The 12,346-nt window shown below is 40.6% G+C and overlaps 1 protein-coding gene across 9 annotated transcripts in view; it reads right to left on the reverse strand.

Moving 5' to 3' along the window:
- Positions 1–12,346, reverse strand: part of TRIM37 (tripartite motif containing 37) — a 134,173-nt gene that overhangs the window by 71,791 nt on the left and 50,036 nt on the right. The window lies entirely within an intron of this gene.

Below are 12,346 nucleotides of genomic sequence, written 5' to 3' on the forward strand. Positions count from 1 at the left end.
ATAAAATACCACCTAAAAAGTGAAAAAATTTTGTATGAAATACTACTTTCTAAGCTATACATTTTAGCAACGCTATATATTTTTCCATTTATTCGTTAGTTGTATTTCCTCACATGTAAATACTCTTGCCACATTTTTTGAGGTATATCACCATGCATTTATAAAACAAATACTAAATTTTGACTGCCCTACTATATTTTTTCAAGTTATCATAAATTACATATTCAGAAATTCAAGCCTATAAAATTTTCTATACAATGGGAAAGCGAATATATTCAGATTTCCATATCTTATGTAGTATAAAACTTTCAAATCTTCAAACTCATTTTATTAAGAAAGGACCGTTATTGAAAGAAGAAGGAAAATTGCAAAAATAAAGATAACCACATTTACAACTGTGCACAGGGTTGGTGCTCCCAACCCCTGTGTTTGAAGAACCAACTGTATTTAAGTACATCAAACGATTTTTTTTTTCTCTTTTTCTTTTTGACTGCTTCTGCAGCATACAGAAGTTCCTGGGCCGGGAACAGAACCTGCACCACAGCAGTGACAATGCCAGGTCCTTAACCCACTGAACCACCAGAGAACTCCCAGATGATTGTTATATTAGTATCTCTCACAGTGAATTATCAGAATTGATGGCACAAAGAACTAATGCAAAAGTTGTAATATTCTGTCTTAGGTATCATGGCAGTTGTAGGACAGCTCTATAGTACAAACGGTGCCACTAAACATCCAGAAATAAACCCCAGAATCTATGTGCAATTGATTTTTGACAAGGGTCTTAAGATGATTCAATAGGGTAAAAAATTTTCTTCAACAAACAGTGCTAAGAAAATGACTGCTACATGCAAATTTCATGTATGTATTTCACATAAATTTAAATTTCACATACAAAAATTCAAAATGGATCAATGACCCAAACATAAGGGCTAAAACTAGGTATAAATATTCATGAATTTGAATTTGGCAATGACCTCACAGATCTGAACCCAAAAGCATGAGAAAGAAAAGAAAAAATATGTAACTTGGAATTCATAAAAGTTAATAATTTTTGGAGCTCCTGTTGTGGCTCAGTGGAAACAAATCTGACTGGTATCCATGAGGACATTGGTTCAATTCCTGGCCTCGCTCAGTGGGTTAAGGATCCCACAATGCCGTGAGCTGTGGTATAGGTCGAAGACGTGCTCAGATCTAGCACTGCTATGGCTGTGGTGTAGGTTGGCAGCTGTAGCTCCAAATTAGATCCCTAGCCTGGGAACTCCCATATGCTGCGGGTGCCGCCCTAAAAAGACAAAAATAAAAATAAAAATTTTGTGCATTAGAGGACATTATTGAGAAAGCAAAAAGACAACCCACACAATAGCAGAAAGTTTTCAAATCATGTATCTGATAAAAATGCTAACTACAAAAAAATAGAGAGAGAATGGAGTTCCCAGGGTGGTGCAATGGGATCAGCAGCATCTCGGGAGTGCTGAGATGCAGGTTTCATCCTTAACCCAGTACAGTGGGTTAAGGATCTGGCATTGCTGCAGCTCTGGCTTACGTCGCAACTGTAGCTTGGATGTGATCCCTAGCCTGCGAACTCCATATGCCACAGGGCAGCCAAAAATGAAAAAAATAAGAATTCTTCTAAATTGACAACTAAAAGACAGCAATTTAATTCAAATATGAGCAAATGACTTGAATAGACATTTCTTCTAAGAAGATATATAAATGGCCAAAAAACACATGAAAAGATGTTCAATTTCACTGGCCATTAAAGAACTTTAGGTCAAAACCACAATGAGATACCCACTTCATACTCACCCTAAGATGGCTATAAAATATAATCTAAATATGAGAAATAATTAGGTGTCGGTAAGGCTGTGGAAAAACACTTCTTGCTGGTAGGAACACAGAATGGTGTAGCCACTGTGGAAAACAGGTTGACAGTTCCTCAAAACATTAAACATAGCAATTCCACATCTAGGTATATATTTAAAGGAAATGAAAATATATGCCCACAGAGTTCCTGCTGTGGCACAGTGGGTTAAGAATCCAACTGCCATGGCTTGGGTGCAGGTTTGATCCCTAGCCCACAGCAGTGGGTTAAAGGATCTGGCGTTGCTATAGCTGTAGCATAGGTCACAGCTGTGCCTCATATGCCCGGAAAGGTCTGTACGTCACAGGTGCAGCCATTTAAAAAAAAAAAAGGAAAGAAAACATTTGCCCATAGAGAAACTTGTATATTTATAGCAGGATTATTCATAATAGCTAAAAGATGGAAACTACCCATATGTCCACCAACAGATGAGTGGATAAACATGTTGAAATATATACAGACAATGAAATACTATTCAGTCATATAAAGGAATGAAGTTCTGATGTAAGATTCAATAGTGGGTGAACCCTGAAAACAATATATTAAGTAAACAGAAGCCAAATACAAAAGATCCCAAATTGTAAGAACTTTCAATGAAATATCCAGAATAGGCAGAGAAAGCAGAATACACAGAGAAAGCAGCATTGTAGGTGTCTAGGACTGGGGGAAATGAAGAAGTGAGGAGTGTTTACCTAATGGGTACAAGGTGTTTTGGGGTGATGAAACAAGAGAGAGGTACTGATTGCATAACACTGGAAATGCACTAAGTTCCACTGAATTGCGTATTTTAAAATAGTTAATTATGGAGTTCTCTTATGGTGCAGCAAGTTAAGGATCCAGTGCTGTCACTACAGTGGGTCAGGTTGATCCCTGGCCTGGGAACTTCCACATGCTGCAGGTATGTCCCCCAAAAAATGTTAATTATATTCTATATGAGTTTCATCTAAAAAAAAAACCCCAAATTTTACTTCTATTTTATTTTATTTTGTCTTTTTGCTATTTCTTGGGCCGCTCCCGTGGCATATGGAGGTTCCCAGGCTAGGGGTTGAATCCGGAGCTGTAGCCACCGGCCTACGCCAGAGCCACAGCAATGCAGGATCCGAGCCGCGTCTGCAACCTACACCACAGCTCACGGCAACGCCGGATCGTTAACCCACTGAGCAAGGGCAGGGACCGAACCCGCGACCTCATGGTTCCTAGTCGGATTCGTTAACCACTGCGCCACGACGGGAACTCCTATTATATTTTTTAATTGGCCACACCCGAGGCATATAGAAGTTCCCGGGCCAGGGACTGAACCCACACCTCCTGCAACAACCAGATCTGCTGCAGTTGGATTCTTAACCCACTGCAGCACAGCAGGAACACCCCCTTCACTCCTTTAGTTGACTCCTCTCCTGGGAGCTTCCATATATATGCTGAAGGTGTAGCTCTAAAAAGAAAATTAAAAAAAAAAAAAAAAAAAAAGTGGAGTTCCCGTCGTGGCGAAGTGGTTAACGAATCCGACTAGGAACCATGAGGTTGCGGGTTCGGTCCCTGCCCTTGCTCAGTGGGTTAACGATCCGGCGTTGCCGTGAGCTGTGGTGTGGGTTGCAGACGAGGCTCGGATCTGGTGTTGCTGTGGCTCTGGCGTAGGCCGGTGGCTACAGCTCCGGATTCAACCCCTAGCCTGGGAACCTCCATATGCCGCGGGAGCGGCCCAAGAAATAGCAGCAACAACAACAAAAAGACAAAAAAAAAAAAAAAAAAAAAGAAGTAAAAAAAAAAAAGTGTTTAAAACTCAAAATTCATAGAGGAAACAACCAAGAATATCGAAAATCTGGGAAGAAAAACATCAATGTAGATGGTTAAATACATCCAGGGTCAAGAGCGGTAAAAATTTTAAATCAATATATAAAAGTTTTGGAAAAAGTTTTTTGTATGAAAAAGCATATGTTCGAAAAAAGATCATTCTTTCGTCTGCATTAGTTAAGATCATGACAGATAAACACCTATGATTCTATTAAATACAGTATTTAATTCAATTTCATTTACATAGCCTCTCAATCCTAATCATGAACAAAAATAAAACCTTAAATTCGAACATTCCAACTTAAAGTCCTTTCTTTTATTTTAACTAAAATAAAGCCTGAATAAATTTAATAATTATTAATTTAAAATTTAAGTCTCATGGAGTTCCCGTCACGGCTCAGCAGTTAACAAACCCAACTAGCATCCATGAGGATGTGGTTTTGATTCCTGGCCTCGCTCAGTGGGTTAAGGATCCGTCGTTGCCGTGAGCTGTGGTGCAGGTCGAAGACTTATCTCTAATCTCACATTGCTGTGGCTGTGGTATATGCTGGTAGCTACAGCTCCAATTGGACACCTGACCCGGGAACCTCCCAAATACTGCAGGTGTGGCCTAAAAAGACAAAAAAAAGGAATTGTTTTGGGGTGCCACAAACCACATCCACAAGCGATGTAAATTTAACTGATGAATGTTCTGTGTGTTCTGACTGCTTCACCATCAGCTCCACCATACTCTCCTCCCTTACATCTCTACCCCTCTCATTAGGCCTCTATATTCCCTGAGACATAATATTGAAATTAAGCCAATTAATAACCCTAAAATGGCCTCTAAGTATTCAAGTGAAAGGAAGAGTTGCACATCTCTTACTTTAAATCAAAGCCAGAAATGATTAAGGTTAGTGAGTAAGGCATGTCAAAAGCCAAGAGGCGAGAAGCTAGGCATCTTGTGCCAAACAGTAAATGAAGTTGTGAATGCAAAGAAAAAAATCTTTAAAGGAAATTAGTGTAAATTTTTTTTGCTTTTTAGGGCCGCACCTGTGGCAAATGGAGGTTCTCAGACTAGGTGTCAAATCAGAGCTACAGCTGCCGGACTACACCACAGACACAGCAACGCCGGATCTGAGCCATATCTGCACCCACACCACAGCTCATGGCAACGTGGGATCCTTAACCCACTGAGTGAGGTCAGAGCTCAAACCCACAACCTCACAGTTCCTAGTTAGATCCGTTTCCGCTGTGCCACAATGGAAAACTCCCTTAAAGGAAATTAAATCGTGAACACACGATTAAGAAAGCTAAGTAGTGCTATTACTGATACAGACAAAGTTCGGTGGTCCAGAAAGAAGACCAAAACAGCTACAACATTCCCTTAAGCCAAAGCCGAACCCATAGAAAGGCCCTAATTCTCAATGCTATGAATTCTGAGAGAGGTGAGGAAGCAGCAGAAGAAAAATTCGAAGCTAGCAGCAGCTGGTTCCTGAGACTGAAAGAAAGAAACCATCTCCACAGTATATAAGTGCAAGGGGAAGAAGCAAATGCTGATAAAGAAGCTGCAGCAAGTTATCTAGGAGAAATAAATGCCTGGCTTTAAAGTGTCAACGGACAGGCTGACACTTGTCAGGAGCTAACGCAGCTGGTGACTTTAAGTTGAAGGTAACGCTCATCTACTCTTCTGAAAATTCTAGGGCCCTTAAGAATCATGTTACATTTACTCTGCCTGTGCTCTATAAAGAGAACAAGGCCTGATGACAGCATATCTTTTTACTTACAATTAAGCGAATTTTTTTTTCTTTTTTGGTTGCCCCAAGAGATATGAGCTTCCTCAGCCGTGGATCAGATCAGAACCGCAGTTGTGACCTACACCAGAGCTGTGGCGACACCAGAACCTTTAATCCACTGTGCCTGGCCAAGGATCAAGCATGCATTCTGGCACTGCAGAGATGCCACTGACCCTGTTGGACCACTCCTTAACTGAATATTTTAAGCCCACTATTAAGACTTACTACTCAGGAAAAAAAGGTTTTTTGCAAAATACTTTTACTGCCGATCAACAATGCACCTAGTCACCCAAGAGCTCTGATGGAAATGTACAACATTAATGCTATTTTAGGCCTACTAACACACATCTGTTCTACAGTCCACAGATCAAGGAGTAAGCCTGACTTTCAGGTCCTACTATTTAAGAAATACATTTTATAAGGCTATAGGTACCATAGACAGTGATTCCTCTAATGGATCTGGGCAAACTGAAAACCTTCTGAAAAGGATTCACTTTTTTTTTAATAGCTGCACCTGTAGCATATGGCAGTTCCTAGGCTAGGGGTCAAATCAAAGCTGCAGCTCTATCTGCCTACGCCACAGCCACACCAGCCCTGGATCAGAGCCGCGTCTACGACCTACACTGCAGCTTGTGACAACACCAGGATCCTTAACCCATTGGGCGAGGCCAGGGATTAAACCCACATCCTGACACTGCATCAGGTTCTTAACCCACTGAGCTACAGCATGAACTCTAGGATTCACCTTTCTAGATGCCATTAAGACCATTTACGATTTATGCAAAGAGGTCAAAATATCAACATTTAAAGGAACTTTGGAAGAACTTGACTCCAACTTTCATGGATGACTTTGAGGGGTTTGAGACTTGAGTGGAGGAAGTAACTGCAGATATAGTAGAAAGAGCAAAAGTACTTCTGATTCAGGCTCTAGAATCAGAAGTAGAGTCTGAAGATGTGACTGAATTACTGCAATCTCATGATAAAACTTTAATAGAAGGGGAGTTGCTGCTTCTTACAGATAAGCAAAAAAGAGAAAGAAAAAAAAAAGATGAGATGGAATCTTTTCCATTCTTGAGATGGAATCTACTTCACAGATGCTGTGAAGACTATTGAAATGGTAACAAAAGATTTAAAATATTAGATAAACTTAGTTGATAAAGCAGAGTCAGAGTTTGAGAGGATTGACTTCAAATTTGAAATGTTCTACTGTGGGTAAAATGCAATCAAATGGCACTGCACACTACAGAGAAATCATGCATGAAAGAACAAGTCCAACTGCTGCTGTCTAAAAACTTGGCTCGCTAAGTACATCACATAAGAAGACATTCTGGCGTTACAATCGACAAACATGAGTGCCTCCCCGCTCAGTTATGTCCTTGCCGAGGTTGCAACCGCTCGATCCCGTTGCTGTGGCTCTCGTATCACAGCTGACTCCATATGCGGGAGGCCAAAATAGCAACAATAACAAAAAACAAAAAAAAAAAAAAAAAAAAAAAATAAATAAATAAAGAAAGACCCTCTACCAGCAAAAAGATTACAACTGGCTGATGGCTCAGTTATGGTTAGCATTTTATAGCAATAAAGTATTTTTTAATTAAGACATATACATTGTTTTTTAGATACAGTGCTATTGCACACTTAAGAGATTATAGCATAAGCCTTTTTTTTTTTTGGCTTTTTGGCTTTTTGCTATTTCTTGGGCCGCTCCCACGGCATATGGAGGTTCCCAGGCTAGGGGTCGAATCCGGAGCTGTAGCCACCAGCCTACGCCAGAGCCACAGCAACTCGGGATCCAAGCTGCGTCTGCAACCTACACCACGGCTCACAGCAACGCCGGATCGTTAACCCACTGAGCAAGGGCAGGGACCAAACCCGCAACCTCATGGTTCCTAGTCGGATTCGTTAACCACTGCGCCAGGACAGGAACTCCCTAAACCTAACTTTTTATATGCATCAAGCAAGCAAAAAAAAAAAAAAAAAAAAAAAATCATGTGACTCACTTTACTGCAATGATCTGGAACCAAACCTGCAATATCTCTGAGGTATGTTTGTAGGTCAGGAAATAAATCAAGTAAGAGATAAGAAAAGGGAGTTCCTGTCATGGTGGAGCTGAAATGTATCCTCATGGATACTAGTCATCCATGAGGATGAGGGTTTGATCTGTGGCCTCGCTCAGGGTTAAGGATCCAGTGAGCTGTGGTGTAGGTTGCAGACGGGGCTCAGATGCCATGTTGCTGTGGCTGTGCCTGGCAGCTGTAGCTCCAATTTGACCCCTAGCCTGGGAACTTCCATGCGCCACAGACACAGCCTTAAAAACAAAAAACGAAAGAAAGGAAGGATGGAAGGAAGGAAGAAAGAAAAGGAAGAAAGGAAGAAGGAAGAAAGAAAGGAAGAAAGAAAGGAAGGAAGGAAGGAAGAAAGAAGAAGAAAGGAAGAAAGAAAGGAGGGGAGAAAGGAAGGAAGAAAGGAAGAAGAAGGAAGGAAGGAAGGAAGGAAGGAAGGAAGGAAGGAAGGAAAGAGACAAGAAAAGAACAAAGATTAATGGTAGCAACAGGGTTTGAAACAAAATCTTTAATCACTAAACTTCTCACAATTCTGCCCAAGATAACCACCTTCCAATTACAAGGGCTGATTTCAGGAAATCAAACAGAGCTCGATGGTTAAGAACAAAGAATCCAGAGAAAGGAAAATCTATGTTAAACAGACTGCAGTTTAACAATGATTAAGTTTGAGTGAATAACTTAACTAAGCTATTGTATTCCCAACTGTGGAATGGGAGCGATAATAGAACTTACAGCTCACAAGGTGGTAATAAAGCAAAATGAGTTATATAAGGCACAGTGCATAGCACAGAGTACATGTTCAGCAGACAGTAACAATACAAGTGAGACCACTGTTTCAGATCACACAGGAGATTTGGAACAGAACTATGATTAAAACATATTTACAATTCAAAGGCTAGAATCCTTTCTGTACAACTAACATTATTCATAGTTTGACTTAACAGTGGTGGCAAGAACATTCTGCATTGAGGTTGGGCTATGTCAAAGTCTTTTTTTTTTTTTTTTTTTTAAGACTATGTCAAAGGCTGTTAAATTGCAGGCTGTATGCCACTGGGGTCAGTCCCTATGATTCTTTCAGTAATCCAAAATGTTGAAACCATCTTCATAATAATGCTAAGCTGTTATTTGCCCTTTTCGCTGTGTTTGACATTTGCACTAATCATGCAAAAGCAACGGTAGTTAAAGAGTACCAGTTATTATATTATTCACTGCCACATACTTTCAGATGGGGAAAAAATTTTTTTTCAATGTCTCTCAAGAATATCAAAAGAAGTAATAAAAGTGCTGTTATTAAACTTCAACTCTTGGCGTCACAAGTGAGAAACATAGGAGTTCCAGTCACGGCTCAGCCAAAACAAACCTGACTACTATCTATGAGGATGCAGGTCTGATCCCTGGCATTGCTCAGTGAGTTAAAGATCTGGCGCTGCCATGGACTATGGTGTAGGTCATAGACATGGTTCAGACATGGCTTGCTGTGGCTGTGGTGCAAGCCAGCAGCTGTAGCTCCGATTCAACTCCTAGCCTAGGAACTTCCATATGCTGCACCTGCAGCCCTGAGAAAAAAAAAGAGAGAGAGATAAATACACAAACAGCACATGTATTGCATAGTGATGTGTAACTGAAATAGCTGTCTTGGAAAAATCACTTTTTTCAACTGAGTTCCAAGCTCATTAGTCACTTTTTTGTGAAACATCAAATTGAAAGAACAACCGACAGGAATTCCCCTCGTGGCTCAGCGGTAACAAACCTGACGACTAACCATGAGGAGCGGGTTTGATTCCTGGCCTCACTCAGTGGGTTAAAGATCCAGCACTGCTGTGAGCTGTGGTGTAGGTCTCAGACGCAGCTTGGATCCTGCGTTGCTGTGGCTGTGGCAAAGACTGGCAGCTGTAGCTCTGATTTGACCCCTAGCCTGAGAACTTCCACATAGGTGCAGCCCTAAAAAGACCAAAAAAAAAAAAAAAAAAAAAAGAACTGACAAACAATGGTTATTTAGTTGTAGACATTTTCTGGGCCAAAACAACTAAGGAAAAGGACTGTATTTGTTGCCAATAATAAAACACACTTTCAAGCAAAAAAACCTTAACTTTGGAAAACTTATATGCCCACAAGAGTTTCAAAGCTTTTCAATACTTCAAGCTTTTCAACCTCTATGGAAAACAGTATGGAGGTGCCTCAGAAAACTAAATATAGAACTACCATATAATTGAGGAATCCTACTCCTGGACATATATATTTGGACAAAACTTTCATTGAAAAAGATACATGCACCCCTGTGTTCATCACAGAGCTATTCACAATGGCCAAAGATGTAAACAACCTAAATGTCCACTGACTGATGAATGGATTAGGAAGATGTGGTAACATACATACAACGGAATACTACTCAGCCATAAAAAGATAAACTAATGCCATCTGTAGCAATTGGACTGAATGAGAGATTCTCATACTAAGTGAAGTAAGCCAGAAAGAAAAAGACCATGCATCACTTATTTGTGAAATCTAAAATATGACACACATGATCCTACCTACAGAACAGAAACAGATCATGGCCAAGGAGAGCAGACTAGTGGTTCCCAGTGGGGAGAGGGAAGGGAGTGGGATGGATGGGCAGTTTGGAAGCAAACTGTTATATTTGGAATGGATGGGCAACACGGCCCTCCTGAACAACACATGGAACTGGTGTGACTGGGTCACTTTGCTGTACAACAGAAATTGATGAAACACTGTAAGTGAACTATACTTTAAGAAAAAAAATACTGCAACCTTTTTATTATGAAAATGATATCAATGAATGTGATTATTTGATATTGCATAATGAAATGTATCAACTGCATATTTAGTAAACCATTCTTTTCCTGATGACCAATGCATGTTATTATAAAATCACACTTAAAAGATTCACACAGGAAGCTCCCATTGTGGCTCAACAAGCCCGACTAGTATCCATGAGGATGCATGTTTGATCCCTGGCCTTGTTCAGTGGGTTAAGGATCAAGCGTTGCCATGAGCTGTGGTATAGGTCGTAGACGCGGCTTGGGTCCCATGTTGCTACGGTGCAGGCCGGCAGCTGTAGCTCCTATTTGACCCCTAGCCTGGGAAACTCCATATGCCACAGGAGCAGCCCTAAAAAGCAAAAAGCAAAAGATAAAACAGAAAATCCAGTTGCCTTTTGTTAAAACCACACAAAGGTTTCCAAAAATGTAATACTTAAGTTTTCTCATCAAACATTACTTTGCTTTAGAGAAAGTAATTATTCATAGAAATGTTATTTGCTAATATGCAATAGGTTGACTATTTTTAGGGCATTTTTAAAATTTAATTTCTAATTCAGAAATTATCAGATCTAACTCATATTTTTTGTTTTTAAAATTTTAAAACAATAAAATAAAAATTTTTAAAAAGTTCTTGCTCGAATTCAAATTAATTACTCTTATTTTTTTTCTTTTTGTCTTTTTTCTTTTTCTCCGAGCGATGGCCAGGGATCCGATCCTGCGTCCTCATGGATACTTGTCAGATTCACTTCCACTGAGCCATGATGGGAATTTCTCATTATTATTATTGTCTTTGTCTTTTGTCTTTATAGGGCTGCACCCGCAGCATATGAAGGTTCCCAGGCTAGAGATCTAATTGGAGCTGGAGCCCCTGGCCTTCGCCACAGCAACAGCAACAGCAACGCCAGATCTGAGCCACGTCTGGGACCTACACCACAGCTCATGACAACACCGGATCCTTAACCCACTGAGGCCAGGGATCAAATCCGCAACCTCACAGTTCCTAGTTGGATTTGATTCCGCTGCGCCCCGACAGGAACTCCCTCATCATTTTTTATATCTTCCTGCCTCTTTAAATGCCAATTAATTTTTGACTGAACAACGGATAATGTAAAGTTAACTTTGTGGGATGCTGGATATTTTTGTAAACTTTTTTTTTTTTTTTTTTGGTGTGTGTGTCTTTTTGCCTTTTCTAGGGCCGCTCCCACAGCACATGGAGGTTCTCAGGCTAGGGGTCCAATCAGAGCTGCAGCCACTGGCCTACGCCAGAGCCACAGCAATTCAGGATCTGAGCCGTGTCTGCAACCTACACCACAGCTCACGGCAACGGCAGATCCTTAACCCACTAAGCAAGGCCAGGGATGGAACCTGCAACCTCACGGTTCCTAGTCGGATTCGTCAACCACTGAGCCATGATGGGAACTCCTATTTTTATAATCTTGTAAATTTTCTTGAGCTCTGCTCTGGGATGCACTTAGGTTACTGGGGAAAAATTTGATCCTTTGAGGTCATGCTTTCGTTAGTTAGATGGGTCTGGGGCAATGTCCAGTCTAGGACTAACTGTTTCCCATTACTGAAGCAAAAATGTCTTGAGTACTTAACCCAGTGCCCCATGGATTATAAATTTCTCCCATTACAGTGCTGGCAACAGACACAGTTACTGGCCCTATATGAGCAGCAGGCATCACTCCCTTTAATCCTTTCAAATGGCTCTTTCCCAACCTTAGGTATGTTTCTTCACATGCATCACATCTTGAAATTGAATTAAATTAAATTAAATACTTGAAGGTAACTCTCCACAAATCTCTGGAGTTCTTTGTGCAGTGTTTCTCCAGGGTTTTGTCCACTGCACTCCAGGTATGCTGTGCTTTCTCAACACTCAGCATTATGTCTTCAACTCAAGGCAGGGTGGGATCAGCCAGATTCTATTACAGTTCTGTTTCCCTGTGTTATAGCCTGAAAACTCTCTCAATATTGTAAGCTGAGGCAATTGTAGAGCTTATTTGTCTGGGTCTTGTATCTCAGGAACTGCTTTCATTTGTTGCCTCATATCCAATGGCTAGGAAATACTGTTTT

The sequence above is a fragment of the Sus scrofa genome, chromosome 12 (genome assembly GCF_000003025.6).
Source record: "Sus scrofa isolate TJ Tabasco breed Duroc chromosome 12, Sscrofa11.1, whole genome shotgun sequence".
Lineage (NCBI taxonomy): Eukaryota > Metazoa > Chordata > Mammalia > Artiodactyla > Suidae > Sus > Sus scrofa.